Raw genomic sequence first — 20,129 nt, forward strand, 5'->3', positions numbered from 1 at the left:
CAGCCCGGACTACTGAAGGACGTTCTGAATCATCATACAACAAATAAAGTACCAAAGCCATGTCCCAGACATGGTCTTACATGGATCCACATGTCGACGCCATATCCCAGATATGGTCTTATACAAAGTCTCATATCAGTGCCAATGCCATGTCCCAAACATAGTCTTACACTGGCACACATATCATCGTCGATGCCATGTCCTAGACATGGTCTTACACTGGCACACATATCAAGCCGATGCCATGTTCCAAACATGGTCTTACATTGGCACACATATTAATGCCGATGCCAGTCCCAGACATGGTCTTACACTAGCACACATATCAACGCCGATGCCATGTCCCAGACATGGTCTTACACTGGCACACATATCAACACCGATGCCATATCCCAAACATGGTCTAACACTAGCTCTCATCTCAGATGCCGATGCCATGTCCTAGACGTGGTCTTACACGGGATCTCGTTAACCATAGTGTCATGATATCCGAATCCTAAGCATTCCTCAAGGTCACCCAGGGCTTCTTCGAATACACATCTCATTGAAACTTGTCCCTAAGACCGAATCATATATCTCATAATGGTAATTAAACTCATAATTTCACATAATGTTAATAATCATGATAATCACTTTTTAACACTAAATCACAATTCATCACATTGCCATCACACATCATAGACATATTGTAGATCACTTCTTATGGATAGCATACAATAACCTTTAACTCAACAAGTTCAAATCAACTTACAAATTTAGATTCAAGCACAATCAACGATAACATTATCGTAGGTACTTACTTGTCAAATTCTCATTATATACATTCGTATGACGACTCATTCAATTTATGAGACAATAATATAATTTAAAATTCAAGTATGACATTGCATTATTATTACTATTATCGCACAAACTTACCTCGAATCCGAGCACAACTAATTATTCCATTTTAGTCCATAATCTCGTACCTTCCTGACTTAAGTCTGAATCTCGTTTTCCTTGATCTATATTATCACATTTAGCTTGCTAATTAATCACATTATTCATCGTGACCCAAAAATCATATTATAGAAAATTATATTTTTGCCCCTAAACTTTGTCATATTTACACTTTTGCCCCTAGGCTCATAAAATGATTTTTATTCCATTTCTTTGCACTTTAAGCCTAACCAAATCATTTCATAAGCATCCCACAATTTCTACTAAATCACACTTTTATGAAATTTTTATATTTTTTTTACAAAATGGTCCTTTTAGACATTTTCACCGAAAATCACTTAGTAAAAGTCGTTTATTTAACACCCAACATTCATTTTCTACCATTAGACATCATAACACATGCATATCACTCATGGGTAATTTTTAAACATGAATCCTAGCTCAAAATAATGGTAGAAATAGGTAAATCGAGTTAAGGGGACTTCAAAAATGTAAAGAACATTAAAAACAGGGATAGGATGCACTTACTATGGAGCTTAGAAGCTTGAACCAAACCCCAGCCATGGCTTCCATGGTAGATTTGGCTTGAACAAGAAGAAGATGGATGATTTGGCTTATTTTGGCTTTTTAATTCTTTTAATTATTAGATTACCAAAATGCCCCTAACTTAAAAATATTTTATTTCGCCTATTTCATGCTCATTTTTGTCCAAAAAATTAACCAATGGTCTAATTACCATATAAGGACCTCCAATTTAAAATTTCATAACAACTGGACACCTCTAGCATTTAGAACTCAACTTTTGCACTTTTTACAATTTAGTCCTTTTTACTAAATTGAGTGCCCAAACGTCAAAAGTTTCGAACGAGATTTTAACGAAATCATTCCGTGAAATTTTAGACCATAAAATATAATAAAAATGAATTTTATTATGTCAGATTTGTGGTCCCAAAACCACTGTTCTAACTAGGCCCAAAACCGGGTTGTTACAGAAAACATGATCGGTTGAGGCATAAACATTATAAGCATGAATCAAATAAATACTATTTAATCAAAGCAATCATCCTAGCTTAAATAAAATTAAGCTAACATTGTTGTAAACAAGAACAAAGAACACATAACAAACATTTTTAGATTAAATTAAAGAAAAGAAACATTAGACCCAGATCAGAGTGGCTGTCGCTCCTTCGCTCCTTCACTTTACTCCTTTGCTGATGGCTCTCCAAGGTGGTTGACCAAAGGCTCTTTAAGAGGCTTAATTGCTAAAATCTCTATGATGAGATGATTGTAGGCGTGAGAAATGGAAAATGCTAAAGAGAATTGACAGAAAAGAGAGAATGATGATGGATGAGGGACGAATGATGAGGGATCAAATGAGATCTTATTTATAGGTGAAGAGAGGAGGGTAGTTTGCTAAAAATAGAGAGTTTTAGTCTCTTCAAGCTTTTCCAATGAGTGGACGACCATGCTTGGTGGATTTGAGTTTAATTTGCTTAATTTTTAAGCAATTTAAATGCCATAACAACTCAGGACTGAGACTCGGTCAAATGTAAATCTTTGGCAAATATTTAATTTCTTCAACATTGCAAGGACCTTATGTATTTAAACAGAAAAGTGGTTTATGTGGACAGCCATGTGTAGCCAAATTTGGGTTGATGTCCAAAATAAATAGATAAATTAAAAGACCAAAGAACAAAATTTATCCAATTTAAATAATTAATTAAAACCTAAATTATTAATGAAATATTTTAAAATTAATTATTAAATATAATTTTATATTTTATTATTTAATTTAATCACGCATAGCCCATTTTATGTCTTAAAAATATAATATGTTCAAATAAATCTGAAATAAGCCATTTTATGCATGAAAATTATATATTAAAGCATAAAATCACATTTTAATAATTTCCATGTCCTAATTTCATATTTTCGTATATTTCATTAATTTATTAAACAATTAGTTAGTTTTAACAACGAATTTAAGTAAAAAGGTGATAAATTACATAGGAAAAATCCTATATATTTTTCATTTTACAATTTTTAATGTGCTTGTTTGTCAAATAAGTTGACTTAGTTTGGTGGTTAAGTGCCTTGGGTGTTCGTGTTGTGTCCTATGTTCGAGTCCCGTTAGGGGTGAATTATGGGTTCTTTTTCTTTTGCGTGGGGTTGTTGAGAATTACAGTTTTGTTTAAATTTCAAAAGTTCAAAGTATGTGGGGATTTGGATAGAGACTAGGATTATCAGTAGATTTTAATTAAATCAAATATCCCTTTTTTTTTTTGAATCGTTTATAACTACCCAAAACCCTGTTTTGGGGTTTCACGTTCCTTGTTTTTTGGCTGCCAATTTGCCACTTAAAATTTCCTTCTTTTGGTTCATCTTTTGTTTGGCTATTGTACACTTTCATCTTGCTTTCTTGTTTCCATTGCTTCATTTCTTTTGTGCTTTTGATTTTGGTTTTTGACACTTTCATCTTGCGGGGGCTTCGTTGTTACGGTTAGGAGGCTCAGTGGAATTTGTATGGGCTGTGGGAAGATAAATTGGCGTAAGTTTTTAGGTATTCGTTTGGCTTTTTCATTTCTACTCATCTTTGTTTGGTAGTTTAACAATTAGTTTCGTTCTATAGAAATATTTTCTTTTTAATACATAGTGCGATTGGTTCGTTCTTTCTAGGCAAAGGAGTAGTGAATCAAGATGTGTAACGCCCCAATTTTCGGGAATTCTGTGAATGTTGGCATAGGTTTAATTATGTTAGTGGGCCTCTAGAAGGCCCAAGCTTAAGATAGAACTCGGCAGTTTTAGTTAATTTTTGTTCCATAAGAAAAAGGGGGTGAAATCATGAAATAGGACCTATGTGAAAATGTTTGAAAATGCTATAGGCTAAATTGAAGTGGCCAAATAAATAGGAGTTCAAAATAGGAGGATTTGCATGACAAACCTCCCATTTTACATGAAGTGGTCAGTCATCATGTTGTTGTAGACAAAATGTGCACTTGATATCCATAATTTATGGTACAAATGGATACAAATTGATAATGGGTTAGGTAAATGTTCCATGATAATGGGTTAGGTAAATGTTCCATGATAATAGGTTAGGTAAATGTTCCATGATAATGGGTTAGGTAAATGTTCCATTATGGGAATTTCATGTCTTAAATGGATGAAATATGAAATTTTATTTAAAAAAAAGGGGGTGAAAAGAACAAAGTTTTGTCCATCTTTGTTCATCATAGCCTAAAGTTAGAGAAGAGAAAGGAGAGGAGAAAGCTCTTGAATGTTCAGTCACTTGGGGAAGAAAATTGAAGGTAAGTTCATGGTAGTTTGCTTTTATTTTGAGGTTCATGAGTTCTTCTTGATTCTACCTTAACTTTTGAAGCATATTTTGGTTTTTAGTTGTGTTGTGAGCATTTAGTCATGAATTAAAATGAAGGAAATGATTGTTGTTTCATGTTCTTTTGATGAAAAATGTAAGATAGGTGAAGTTGAGCCAAACAAATGAGCATGCATGTGCCTTAGATGCTAAAGGGAAAAATCGGCTAACATGTTGTGCTTTAAAATGATGAAATGGAGATTATACTTAAGTAAAATCATAGATATATGATGATTGATTGGTGATATACATGTTTAAATAACATGCATGCAAGTTATGTGTGAAAGAGTGATTTGGTAATAAATCTGCTTGGGACAGCAGCAGTAACGTGACTTTGGAAAATCACCATAAATTGTGAGAGATGAGTTAGAAGGTGAATAAATTATGTAATTAAAGCTTAATGAGTATAGTTTCAAATGAAATAAACAAGAACATATTTTGAATTTTGTACAATGATAAATTTGATTCGTAATGAAGAGTGGTCAGATTAGTCAAACAGTGAAACATGGGAGACTTTGAGAAAAATCTGGTATTGATTGGATAAACCAAAAATTCTGAAAATTTTATGGACAGAAGATATATGAGTCTATTTTCATGGAAAATTAACGGCACTTAATTTGGAGTTTAGTAGCTCCAGTTATAAATCATTTAGTGACTGTTGCTCAGGAAGACAGCTTGCAGTGAAATTATGATTATGTGGTAAACACTGACAAAAATTTGTTAATGAGTTGCTTATTGATTTCTTATAAGCTTACTCTGATCTGTAGGTGTGGTTCGCCGAATATTGTAAGGGGTTAATACGTAGTTCGTATTTGAATAGTTAGATTAACGTGTTAGTAATCCAATTGTAGGCGGTTCGTGTGTAGATCTCGTCAGCATATCGTCCCAAACAGGTGTGTAACTAACACCCTCTTATAGACTAGATCGGCACAAGCCGAAAAGCCGAAATGCCGAAAAGCCGGTATTTTGAGATCTTGCGAGTGTGTAAATGCTCATGAGATTAATAGTTTGATGTATATGGTAAATTAAAGTGATAAGACCGCTGAGAGCGCGATTACATGCATTCGATATTTTTGGCTTAATGGGCCAAAAAGGGATAATGGGCCAACGGCCCAAATTGTTAAGAAAACGCGGTAAGTGTTTCGATAAATGCGTAAATGGCTATGTTATGTATGAAAACCTTAAGAATAGTTAAATTACTTGAATACCCCTATGTATGTAAAAATTACCATTATACCCCTAGAGTTACTTTTGACTGAAAAGCATGACGATCTGATTTTGTATGATGTATGCCATGATTATATATCTGTTCATGGGGACTTGGGTTATAGTATGGAGGAAGCGTCCTGGTGGCTATGCCACAATTATCTGATCTGGTGGCTCTGCCACATATATCTGTCCTGGTGGCTATGCCACAATTATCTGATCTGGTGGCTCTGCCACATATATCTGTTCTGGTGGCTTCGCCACAATATCTGCATCTGGTGACTTCGTCACAATATCTGGCAGCCTCGTTGCGATTTCTATGGTGTGTAGCGGTTGGGTGGGTCGAGTAGTCTCCCTACATGGTGTAAGGCTGGTACGGGGGTGTTATGGATGAATCTGGGTTGGGTTTCTGCATAAACATGTAATATTTGTTCGTTACATTATGGGCCTATGGGCTTTATTCGAATTTACATTCAGGCTAAGGCCAACTTATTCTGTTTCTGTGGGTTGAGCTGATTTAGACTATGGTTGGGTTATTTTACACACTGAGTTTCCCCAAACTCACCCCTTTTATTTTCATCCACGCAGGTAATCCCCAACCATAGTGGGCTTGGAGCTGTGAGGGAATTCGGAGTGGCCACCCATTCTGAAGTTTGATTTTCTTCTGGTGAACTGGACATCCTTTTAATTACGTTTGAGGTTTTGGGCTTTTAAATGTAATAAGGCCGCTTATTTATTTTTGATGGTTTTTATATGTTTTATTAAGATAGGTAATATTTATATTTAACTGTTGAAATTGGATAGATTTAGGGTGCGTTTTCAAAAACAAGCAAAGCTTCCGCAATGAAGATATTTTCCAAAATTAATCACTTTTCCTAAAAAGGACTTAATCAAATTGGTTTCCTAGAAATATACATGACGTTAAGGTATGGCAATGGCAGTTTGCATGTCTAGGACTGGATCCGAAGGGAGTTTGGTACTTAAGCAGTCCGATGGACTGACCTCCTATTTTCCGGTTTCCTACCTGGTGTACAGCTTCCATTCACTTTAACCTATAATGAAATCATCTTTTAAAACACTCAGTAAGTTTTCTTTTTGGATCGGAAATGTTTTGAATGCTTCGATGTGGCATGTCGGATCCGGCCATAATGTCTGGGTCGGGTAAGGGGTGTTACAAGATGCTCCAGTGGTGTAAGCGTTGATTTTGATCGTTATGCGTGAAAAGTAAGTGTTTGAACTCGTTCCTTGGAAACTATTTTGTATGGAAAAGAGGGTATTCTGGAGTAGGCTTTTTGTGATGATTGATGAGTAATTTGTTCGTTTTAATGATTGATTATAGGTTTCTTGGGCTTTCGGTAGTGTAACACTCCAAACTCAGACTGGACGTTATGGCTGTATCTGGCGATGTCACATTGAAGTGTTTTTCGCAAAGTGTGATATCGTTGAAGAAAAACCCTTTCCATATTTATCTTTGTTGTGTTATCTTAATGATGATTTTTAAAACGAGTCTTTAAACTTGTGACCCAATCAAAAGGTATTTATTTTAAAAACTTTTTTAATGTCAAGACATCATTTTATAGCGGAAGCTTTCTAAATCAATTGCGTTCTTGCGTTTACTTTGTAAAACATTGTTTCTTTTTAAAACTCGAGTTCCTAATACTAGCAGTTATAACCAAAGCAATTTAAAATCCCAAATTAAAAATAAATTCCAAAGACGCCTTATTACATTAAGAATACCCAAAAATAAAATTACTTATAATTTTAAAATTAAATACAGAAGTACGTACGGTTTTGTGGCGACCTTTGAGTCCCTATCAGCACCGATCCGCCTAAGTCCGGGGATTACCTGTATAGATAAACAGATGGGTGAGTATGAAAAACTCAGTGTGTAATCTCATATCAAGTAATCAAACAGTGAGTATATACAGTCTGGGCCTAAGCCCAATCCAGTGACAATTCAGTATCGGTTAGGGCCTTAAACTATTACAGTATCAGTATTAGTATCAGTTGGGTCAGAGCCCATTTTAGAGAGAGTATAGTATAAATATGCAATCAAAGATCCTACCCAACCTGTAATAGCCCTAATTTGACCCTAGTCGGAAAGTGGTTTCGGGACCACAAAACCAAGTCATAAAAAAATAATTAACTGTTATATTCTATGCTTATAGTATGTGTACATGCAAGTGTGAAAGTTTCATGCTTTAATTTTGTCATTTGTATGTGAAATTTATTAAATAGGACTTAGGTGAGACAATTGTGAAATATGTTAGGTTAATTTTAAAGTGGCCTATTAATGCATAAATACAAAAAGGTGGACTTACATGTCAAATATCTATTTTGTTGTGTAATGGCCGGCCATGATGTGGTTTTATTTAGAATATATGTATTGTTTATTAGTGAAGTGGCTTTGTATTTTATAGTATTAATGTATATAAAAAAAACAATAGAAAAAGAGGTGATGAAAACAAAGCTTCATATTTTTTTGGTTCTTCTTGGTCGAATTGAAGAAAGAAAAAGGGACAAGATTTTCGGTCATTTTAAGCTTGGGGAAGGTTAGTAAATTATGTTAGTTTTTGAAATTTTAAGCTTGATTTTAGTTAATTAGATAGTTTCATACATAGCCCATGTCAAAATTTTGAAATTTGGTGATGATTTGAGCATTCGGTTTTGGTTATTAAAGGAGGAGATTGGATTATAGTCTTTATGTTTTATGAAGAATTGTTGAAGAGGAAGGTTGGAGTTAGTTAAGTTATAAATTTTTAATACTCACGAGTACTATAGCCGAACATAAATTTACTTAATGACTTGAACAAATATCGTGTGGATGTTTGAAATGAATGAATTTGAGGTTTGTTCATATTAGGGATTCAGCTTTGTGCATAACTTTTAAGAGTTTGATTTTGAATAATTTGAGTATTGGAATGTAAGTAATGTTATGCATAGGTTAAATTTTTGTATTCGGCTTTTGTAGTATATATGTATGATTAATCCATTTTTTTTCTTTTCTTTTGCAAATGATATATATAGGGTGATAATATTAAGACTATTGTTGACTTGTGTTTAGTGATATTCGGCCAAGGACTAAATGTGCTTGCTTATTCGGTTTAAGTAAAGTAAATGTGATTGGTGGATATGATTAGGTTGTGGTTTATTATAGACTTGTTTTGATTGTATAAATTAGCTTATAAATTGGTTGGGAAATAATAAATAATGAGCATGCTTTGTGGCTGTAAGGATTATATGATAGTGTGTCGTGATATTAACTTACCTAGTCGAATGGATGAGGAATGAATTTGATATATATATATATAGGTAACATTGATGAGTTGTTTAGCATATGGGTTTTGTATATTGGTTCGGCAACTAAGCTAGAAAAATAATTTTCGGTAACATGGTATCTATGCACATATATATATATATATATAAGGTATCTTAAGTATATTTGTCCATTTGATAAGGTTGACTAATAGTTCAAGTAAGGATTACTCCATTAGATATGTACATGAATTGAAGTAATAGGTTCGGTAATCAGCTTATGACATACGGGTAATATCATATGTCCGATTATAAGTTAAATACTCAATAGTTGTGGTTCATTGGATATAATGTTTGAATATTGTTTTGAAAAAATTGATATTTGTATTTAGTAAAGTTGAATAAGTCATTAAATAAATCTATTTGTTTTAATTAAGCTCAAGAGCAAAGAGGGTCTAAATCGAGATAAGGGAAAGGAAAAGCGGTCAAGTAGCCTATCCAAGCAATGCTCAAAATATCCGAGGTAAGTTTTGAGTAGTTTCCTTTAATATATAATTGATGCTGGTTTATAAGAGTATAATAGGTGAATTGAAATTGATTAGCACTTGTACAAAGTTGTTTAATAAACAATGCGTGTATATGACTTTGAGGTCGATCGTAACTTTGAGTTTAAGCTTGAATGGCGAAATGATTGTGTGATATTAGGTATAATTTTTGAGTTGAAATGTTAATGATGATGTGCCTATTGAACTTATATCCGAATGTATTAAATGATTACTAAGTGATAGGTTGATTGAGATGTGTTAAATATATAACTAAGTATGCATGGTATTGGAAAAATATCCGGACTTGAAGTCCGCAGGCTTTATGCTGGAAATATATCCGGACTTGAAGTCCGCAGGCTTTATGCTGGAAATATATTCAGACTTAAAGTCCGCAGGCTAAGTCCTGGAAAAATATCCGGGCTAAGTCCCGAAGGCATTCGTGCTGGTATTATATCCGGGCTAAGTCCTGAAGGCATTCGTGCTGGTGCTATATCTGGGCTAAGTCCTGAAGGCATTCGTGCTGGCGTTATATCCGGGCTAAGTCCCGAAGGCATTCGTGCTGGTATTATATCCGGGCTTAAGGTCCCGCATGCTTTGTGGTGGTGATTTGATTTTGGTTTTAAATCTAGCAGACTTAATGCCGATGATTGGAGTAAGATTATGATTTCTAATGTTTGTAGTAAACTACCATTGAATATGTTCAATACATTAAGTCGGTCAGGTATGTATTATATACTTTTATATGTTAGATTGATCGGAATTGAATCATGAATGCGAAATGAGAAGTATATGTGACAATCTCATATGTGTATGTGTGTATTCGGTTATGGTGAAAGGTTATATGAGATTGATTTGGTGATATACATGTTAAATAATATGAATCCAAAGAATGGGTAATAAATCTGCTTGGGACAGCAGCAGTAACATGATTTTGGAAAATCACCATAAATTGTGGAAGTTGAGTTAGAGGCTGAATAAATTATGTCATGAAATATTAATGAGTCTAGTTTTTATAAAAGAAACCGTGTAAGCAAAAGAGTTGCCAATAATGAGATATTTGAAGTGGCGTGGAACAGAGTCAAAATGACTTCGAGGTCCCCTATTCTGTTTACAGAAAATCATTATAAATGGTACAAAAATGGTTATAAGATAAAATTTATATTCTTAGACTCCCTAATGAGTCTAGTTTCAAATGAAATAAACGATAACATATTTCGAATTCTTTATAATGAGAAATTTGATTCGTAGTGAAGAGTGGTCAGATTAGTCAAACAGTGAAATAGGGGAAACTTCAATAAAAACCTGGTATTGATTGGTCAAACCAAAAATTCTGAAAATTTTATGGATGGAAGATATATGAGTCTATTTTCAGGGAAAATTAACGGTACTGGATTTGGCATTTCTTAGCTCCAGTTATAAATAATTTAGTGACTATTGCTCAGGAAGACAGCTTGTAGTGAATTTGTGATTTTGTTGCAAACATGGTTAAAACTTGTTAATGAGATGCTTTTCGAGTTCTTATGATCTTATTTGAAATTTCAATATTTGGTTTTAATTGAGTTCAGATTCAAGTGAGGTGAATTTGCTAAATATGCATTATGTTCATGGATACTTGGCCAAAATGGCAATTATCTAGGAATGATTTCTTGAAAATTTGAATAATCGATCTATAAGTAAATTAATTGTTTGCGTTGCTTAAAACTTACTAAGCATTGAAGCTTATTCCGTGTTCTCTTTTCCATTTCTTATAGGTATATACTTTAGCTCGAGTTGGAAGGGCCGGAGATATCATCACACTATCTAGTCATTATGTGAGTTGAGAAGGTTGTATATCATCATGGTTTAAGGCATGTATAGGATAGACTATAGGTAGAATGATATTTCAACTTTGTATACATTATAGCCATGCGAAGATGGCTTGCTCATTTTGTTTAGAGAAGCCTTATAATTGAACTAATATGGTGAAATGTTTTAGTTATAACTTGATAGTAGTTAATTTGTTATTAGATATTCGATTATGTTTTGATAGTGAGTCATTTTAGAAATTTATAAGAGCTCTTATGGAAAATCAATGAGACATGTTTGCATTGTTGATAATTTATGTCTGGTAAGTATCTTTGACCTTATAGAAGTTTTGTTTAGTCAAGTAATACCTCATAACCTTATTCCGGCAATGGATATAGGTTAGGAGTGTTACACAACCAGCCTCTACACTCCATCTCCATCCAACCCTGCACTCCATGGAGGGATATAATCAACCCACCCATCCCTACACTCAAAATAGTACCGGTTGCAGCATCAAATAGTATTTCCAGTAGAGCTGCCAGTACAGTACACTTCCTCCAATCATAATATAACCAATCCCCATGCAACATATCATGCAACATGTCATGTCGTGTCATAATATCATACGTGTATTTAATATGTTTAAAGTGGCATGCTCAAATATGATCATACATCTCATAGGGGCATAATAGTCATTTTATCGATTAAGGGTCCAGGTATACTTACAGGCCCAACAGTAGGTCCACAGTCGTCTCAAGCGACCCGTGCAACCTTAACAGTCAAATAGTGAAAATGGGCCCAAGGCCCATAATGCGAGCTTGTGGGCCCATATAGCCCAGAAATGGCCTTGGCCATGTGCATTACACAGCCTAGCCCAATAACTTCCACACATCCGTGTGGTTTACCCATGTGGGGCCCTCATGCCTGTAGGGCCCACATGGCCCATTTCGGCCCAACATGGCATAATACGACCTCGACCCATGAAATCGCTCATGGCTGGTCTCAACAATCCTACGCCCAAATTTAGTCATACGGACTACCACACGAGCGAACGTAAGCTCATGTGGTGTCATCATTCACTTATTCTGGCTTTTTTCTGATTTCCATAGTTGGAATGGGGATTACATACCTTGTTTACAAAGATGTACGAAAAGCCCACGAGTACCAAAACCTATATTCAATCAAAACATTCTATTAGTCATTTGACAGTAGGGTTAAACAACCCCTCTTAACATTTATCCCAAAATATTCATTATTACTTGCCTTGGTCGAACGACTGAGGATCACACACTTAATCCGTTACACGATACTGATTACAAACCCCTTTGGAGATATCCTGCAACAAGGCCGAGACTTATAACTTAAACTATTTATTAATTATACCAATAGTTTGCATCAACCCCATAACCACTTACCAAAAGCACCAAACTCAGGATAGGTGTGACAGCCTTAAAATTACCCTAGTCAGAATGTGGTTTCGGGACCATAAAACCGAGGCATAAAAATAATTTAAAATTTATTTTGATGCCTATAATATGTGTTAACTCATGTGTGACATTTTTGATGTTTTGATTTAGAGTTATAAATGTGAATTTCACTAGAAAGGACCTAGTAGTAAACTTTGAAAGTATGATGGGGAAATGTGTGATGACTAGTTGATCATGCATGCAAAAAATGAGGGGTTTGCATGTCAAATTTCCCCATTTAAGAACTAGTGGCCGACCATGACAAAGGGGGATGGGCAAAACATGTCATGAAACATGTTTTGTAAGTGGTTTATGTTGGAATAAATAAAATAAGGAGTATGGAAAAAAAAATGTGTGTGATGGCTTCTCCCCCCTCCCCATTGCCGTGAAGGTAAGAAAGAAAACAAAAAAAAAGTGTTCATCTTTGAACATCTTTGGCTGAAAAATTGAAGGAAAAAGGGAGTGAAGCATTCGGCTATCCTAGGTCACTATTAAGGTAAGTTTGATGTTGTGCCATGAGATTCAAGCATGTTTTAGTAGTTAGCTTGAGTTCTAACTAGCCCATGGTTCAAATCTTCACTATGTCATGGAGATAATGTTCGGCTAAGGTGGATTTGTGGATGTCATTTGCATGCTAAAAGTAAAGCTTGTAATGATGCATAGGATGGTGGATTGATGACTCTTAAATCTTCTTTTTATCATTTTTGAGTGAGGCATTATGTTCCTTGTTCAACCATGACCAAAATTGAAATGGTATGGTGTTGTATGGCATTCGGCCATGGTAGGAAGTAAAAGAAAACTATGGTCGTTGTTCATGTTATTTGAATGAGAAATGGTAGTAAGGTGAGGTACAAATGTTAGTGTTTGATTTACTAGTGTATATGTGTGTATTAGCCTAGTTTTGAACTTGAAACAAAATGGTGTTTAGTCGATACAAGTGACCATACTTGTAGAATGCATCAAGTGTTGCAATCGGCCTCAACATAGATGTGTATGTTCGGCCACATGAATGAGTACATATGTTGATGTGTATGTTCGGCCTTAGGTAGCCTATTGATGGCTTTAGCTTGACTTAGAAAATTCGGCTAAGGGGGAAATATTAGCTAGTATGTTGAATTCGATTCGTGATTTCATACACATGTGACTCTAATGTCTAATGGATATATGGGCTAAGTACCTTGAGCTTCTCTTTGATGTTTGAATGAATTGTATTGAATTGTTTGATGTAATTAAAAATGTGCATGACCATTGTGTATTCGAGCTAAAGGGTGGCCATATGACCATTTAAACTCCTTGTCATATTCGGCCATAAGCTAGCATAATGAGATTTTAATAAGTTAAATTTGTGTGAATTAGCTCAAGAGCTTAGAGGACCACAGTTGGATAAGGGGAAGGAAAAAGTGATCGAATAGCCGTCGAAATCGCTCGACCACGTCCGAGGTAAGTCTTCGAGTAATGATCCTACTTGAATTATATTGAAATGATTTGTCATATTATGGCGGATAGCCGAATGTGCGTAGGGACTACGTTGTAAAGTCAATTGAAATCATGCTCTTTGTGTGTGGCTATTGAGCCGAAATTGGAAAGGTTTGATAAATGTTTTGTGTTTGAGCCTTAGTAACGAAAATGAAATATGGATGTGTCGTGATTATTGATATATGTGTGCATGAGCAATTGAATGATACCCGGGCTAAGCCCCAAAGGCATTTATGCTAGTGATTATATCCGGGTTAAGACCAAGGCATTTGTGCGAAGTTGCTATATCCGGTTAAGACCGAAGGCATTTGTGCGAGTTGTTATATCCGGCTAAGACCGAAGGTATTTGTCGAAGTTGCTATACGGGTTAAGACCGAAGGCAATTGTGCTTGTGGTTATATCCGCTAAATTCAAGAAACTTGGTTTGAAGGTGGCGCTTTGTGCTGCAATAAATTCAATTAATACGCTCGAAAAACCCAAACGATAAGGTATGTTTGCATGTGCATCGGAAAAGTCGATTCGTTTGAAACAAGATTCGTTCAATCGACTAACGAACTTTCGCTCTTAGATAGGTTGATACCTTGTGTGTGTATATGTTGATGAAGTGTGAAGTAAGTATGATTATGAGAATGTGTATTAATAAAGTGATTCATTTAGCTATGTGAATGTAATACTTTAGTCAAAGCTGATTTCATTACTTGAGACTTACTAAGCATTAAAATGCTTACCTGTTGCTTTGGCTCTCTGTTTTATAGATTTTGCTCGTTAGCTATCGGATTCGGGATCATCGAAGTCAAGTCATCCACACTATCAAAGCCCTTTTGGTACACTTTTAGTTGAACTCTGGATATGGCATGTATAGGACTACCCTTTCTTTGTTTTTCAAATGCGTTTTGTGATGTATGTGTGTACAGCCATGCGAAAATGGCTCGTAAAAGTGGAGTATGGCATTAGACCATTTGTGTTTATGTATATATGTATGGTTTCATGATGTGACTATGGACTGGAATGAAAGTGTTAGGCAAATGATCAGCCATTGGAATGGCTAAATATGATTATATGTGGACCTATGTATGACAAAACTCTAGTTGGTCCATGGAAACCACGAAATAGGTAAAGTTTACCTTGAAAACAGATGCTGACAGCAGCAGTGGTGTGGATTTGAAAAATCTCTAAAATTTTTAGGAATGGAATTAAATAGTTAATAAATTATGTAATCGAACCTTGATGAATCTATTTTCATATGAAAGTAACGAAACGATCATATGAACAGTATATTAAGAGATATTAAAGTTCTCATGAAACAGGGCCAGAACAGTTTCTGGATCCCCTGTTTCGAATTTGAAAATTTACCATAAATTACCCAGAGATAATTAGGAGTCATGCCATATATTTATAGATTCCTCTTTGAGTCTAGTTTCTATAGAAACAAACGGCATCAGTATTGAAGCCCTGTACAGGGAGATATCCAAGTCGTAATGCGCGAAGGTCAGTGTAGTCGATCCCTGTAACAGGGGAGACTTTAACTAATAAACTGTACTAATTGGCCCGACTAAAAATTCTAGAAAACAATATGTAGATGGAAATATGAGTCTAATTTCAGGGAAAAATTACGAAACTGATTTTCGAGCTTTGAAACTCATGATATGATTTTTAAGGCGACAGTGGTGCAGTAACCAGCTTGTCTGGAAATTTTTAAATGGACTGTGAAAATAATTAAGTTAAGTCTGTGTGCACCTTGTGTTCGACTCCGGTAACGGACTCGGGTACGGGGTGTTACAATAGGAGAAGAAGTAATCGGCCCACACCCCAACAAAATCCGGAATCACACTATTCGACAAAAGCAAGGGCGAGCACAACCACACCCCTAGCAAAAGTTGGCAGCAAAGAAGGGTGTTAGGTATAGACTATTACGACAGAAATAGAAGGAAAAATAGTAATTGTGCACTCAAACCTGATATGGAGTATTCGGATAAGACAAAAGGTGAAAGGAGAAGAGAATCGAGAGAAAGAAAAGAGAGGGAGAGTATTCGGTCAAAGCCTGAAAGAAGGGAGGAGAAGAATTAATCGGTCAAGAGGAAAACTGATTGGGGAAAAAGGGAAGGATGACTATTCAGCCAAAGTAAAGAAACAAAAACACGAGATTGCCTGAACTCCCCCCTTGAAAGAAGAGTAAAGGAAGAATAGGGAATCGATAAACGAAAAGAAGGGCAAGGACAAACCAAGACGAAACAAAAATGAAAACAAGCGATACAAGCACAACCCCTAGCTTAACTCGGCCACCACAAGTGAAAAAAAATTGCCAGAAACTAAAAACTAGAGAGCTAACCCACCTCAGCCGAAATTCTTGAGTAGCTAGCATACCAATTTGGCACTAACTCTCCCACACTTCAAAATCCCCCATTTTCCTTCTAAAATGCCTCCATCATAATCTCCTCAACCACCAAATTCAAACTCTACTCAACTCAGCAGTGTTTCGATCAACCTGAACTTCCCACACAACAAGGGTAGCAAAATAAAACTCATTTCACAAAGTAAGACTCGAACTCAAGACCCTCAGTAACAGTCACGCCACTTATCCCTTAGACTAGCAGGCCTTTTCTGACATAAAATACCCATATTTATTTAAAAACCTACTGACTAGAGGAAGGGCTTACTCAAATTAAAAACAAAACTTTTACACAAGCCAAGGCTTGAACCCAAGACTTCTCAGAATCTTCCCAGGACACTTAACCAGTAAAGCAGATAAACTGTTGTGTCAACCATACAAAAATAAATACTTTGGATTTTGGGGCGTTACAATTTTACCCCCTAAAAGAAAATTTCATCCTCGAAATTTACTTGATCAGAAAAGATGAGGGTATTATTGTAGCATCGCCTCCTCAGGTTCCCACGTGGCCTCCTCAGAGCTGTGATTATGCCAAAGAACCTTAACCAGTTGAATAGACTTCTTCTTTAAAATCTTTACATCGTGATCTAATATTTGAATCGGCTCCTCCTCAAAAGTCAGATCTGGCTTAACCTCAACCTCCTTAATTGAAATAACATGCGTGGGATCAGAGCGGTAGCACCTCAGCATAGAGACGTGAAATACATTCTGAATTTGGTCTAACTCTGGAGGTAACTCCAACTAATATGCAACCGGCCCCACACGTTTCAGTATGAGGTAAGGCCCAATAAACCTAGGGCTCAACCTACCCTACTGTCCAAACCTCAGTACCTTCTTCCATGGCAAGACTTTGAGAAAAACGAAACGATCATATGAACAGTATATTAAGAGATATTAAAGTTCTCGTGAAACAGGGCTAGAACGGTTTCTGGATCCCCTGTTTTGACTTTGAAAATTTACCATAAATTACCCAGAGATAATTAAGAGTCATGCCATATATGTATAGATTCTTCTTTGAGTCTAGTTTCTATAGAAACAAACGGCATCAGTATTGAAGCCCTGCAGGGAGATATCCAAGTCGTAATGCGTGAAGGTCGGTGTAGTCGATCCCCGTAATAGGGAGACTTTAACTAATAAACTGTACTAATTGGCCCTACCAAAATTCTAGAAAAAATATGTAGATGGACATATGAGTCTAATTTCAGGAAAAATTACGAAACTGATTTTCGAGCTTTGAAACTCAAGATATGATTTTAAAGGCGACAGTGACGCAAATAACCGACTTGTCTGGAAATTTTTAAATGGACTGTGAAAATAATTAAGTTAAGTCTGTGTGCACCTTGTGTTCGACTCCGGTAATGGACTCGGGTGCGGGGTGTTACAATTTTATTGGTATCAGAGCTATGGTTTAGTCGATTCTTGGACTACCGTAATACGTTTGGGTCTAGCTATACATGCCATTATGTGATTAATTGATAGTGTAGTGATTTCTGACATTTGAATTTGTGTTTATTTATAGTAATGGATCCCGATCCCAACCGAGTGATAGGCGATGATGTGGAGAGTGTGGCGCTGCTCCGCACAAGGGACAGGCCGCGGACTCTCAACCTAATGCTAGTAATCCAAATGATGAAGCTAGACAAGCTTTCTATAGCGTGATGAATGATTGGTTCAACCAATACATTCGAACTAATCTACTGTTCCACAACCTCCATTCCCGACTAATACAACCCCGCACCTACAATACCTCCGATGAATCGACCAAATAAGGTCAAATAAGCCTTGATTGATGTAATTGAAAACATGGGGCTCTGAATTTAAAGCTACGGATAGCGGACGATGCCGAGCAAGCTGAATTTTGGTTGGACAACACTATCCGCACTCGATGAGCTATCTTGTACACCGATGAATGCCTAAAGTGTACTATCTCCTTGCTACGTGATTACGCCTACTATTGGTGGAGTACTCGACTTACATTGTGCCCGAGAGCAAGTAACTTGGGAGTTTTTCCAAAGCGAGTTTGAAAAAAGTATATCGATCGAGATTTGTTGATCAAAAGCGGAAGGAATTTCTTGAGCTTAAGCAAGGTTCTATGTCGATTCTCGATTACGAGCGAAAATTTGTTAGACTTAGTAGATACGCTCGGGAATGTGTTTCGTCGAGGATATCATGTGTAAGCGCTTGAGGATGGGCTGAATGAAGATATAAAATGTTCGTTGGCATTCTTGAAATCGAGAGTTCGTAGTACTTGTCGGCGAGCTTGTAAAGTCGAAGAGCTTAGAAAGAAAAACAAAAGTTGATGTGGGGCTGGGAGTTTGAAAAAGATCCTCGGAAAGTCTCTTCAACAGCATCGAAGAAATTTTGAGATGATGTGGGCGGTCTAGAGGCACTTGGGCCTTTTAGATGAGATCGTGATCGACCCCTGTGAGCACACGAGTCACTTGATCGCCGGTGTTGGAAGTGATTGTCGGGACGAGCGGAATGTCGATATTGCGGTAAATGGCACTTTCGGGAGTTGTAGATTCCATGACCGCTCTGTTACAAGTGTGGGTCGGTGACCACTTTATCAAAGATTGCCCAAGACTATCTCGAGCAGAGCGAAAATCGAGTGGGAAACACGGTGTTACCACTGCTCGAGGTAGACCGTCTAGAAACACGGGCAATCCTAGTGGCGGTCAGAGAGGATCTAGAGATGCTACAACCAGATCTGAGGCTCGTGCGCCTGCTAGAGCTTATGCTATACGTGCCCGTGAGGATGCTTCTTCGCCTGATGTTATTACCAGTACTTTTACTCTCTTTGAGACTAATGTAATTGCTTTGATTGACCCTGGTTCCACTCATTCTTATATATGCGAAACCTTAGCATCCAGTAAGACTTTACCTATTGAGTCTACTGAGTTCGTAATTCGGGTGTCAAATCCCTTGGGTCGTTACGTGCTTGTCGAAAAAGTGTGTAAGAAATGTCCCCTAGTGAATCGAGGTTCTTGTTTTCCGGCGAACTTGATGCTTTTGCCGTTTGATGAATTTGACGTTATCCCCGGTTTAGATTGGTTGACCGTGCATGATGCGGTTGTGAATTGCAAAAGCAAGACTATTGATTTAAGGTGCGCAAATAACGAGATAATTCGAGTTGAGTCTCTGGACTTAAAGGGTTGCCACCGTAATATCGCAATGTTGGCCCGAAATATGTAAGGAAGGGTGCGAAGCATACCTTGCGTATGTATGATGACAAGGAATTGGAAAAGAAACCGAATCATGCGGTGGTTTGTGAATACCGGATGTTTTTCAGAAGAATTACTGGGTTTGCCACTGTTCGAGAGGTAGAGTTTGGTATTGAGCTTGTACACAGGACTACGCCGATTTCGATAGCTCCGTGTCGTATGGCACCAACCGAGTTAAAAGAGTTGAAAGCTCGGTTGCAAGAATTGACGGATAGAGGTTTCGCTCGACCAAGTTTCTCACCTTAGGGTGCACAGTATTGTTTGTGAAAAGAAGGACGGAACCATGAGGTTGTGTATTGACTATCGTCGGTGAATAAAGTGACGATAAAGAATAAATATCCGTTACGCATATTGATGATTTGTTTGATCAGCTAAAGGAGCCTCGGTGTTTTCAAAGATAGATTTGAGATCGGGTTATTATCGATTCATGGATTTGAGATTCGGATGTACCCAAAGCGCTTTCGAGCGAGGTAC

Source organism: Gossypium arboreum, chromosome 3 (genome assembly GCF_025698485.1).
Source record: "Gossypium arboreum isolate Shixiya-1 chromosome 3, ASM2569848v2, whole genome shotgun sequence".
Lineage (NCBI taxonomy): Eukaryota > Viridiplantae > Streptophyta > Magnoliopsida > Malvales > Malvaceae > Gossypium > Gossypium arboreum.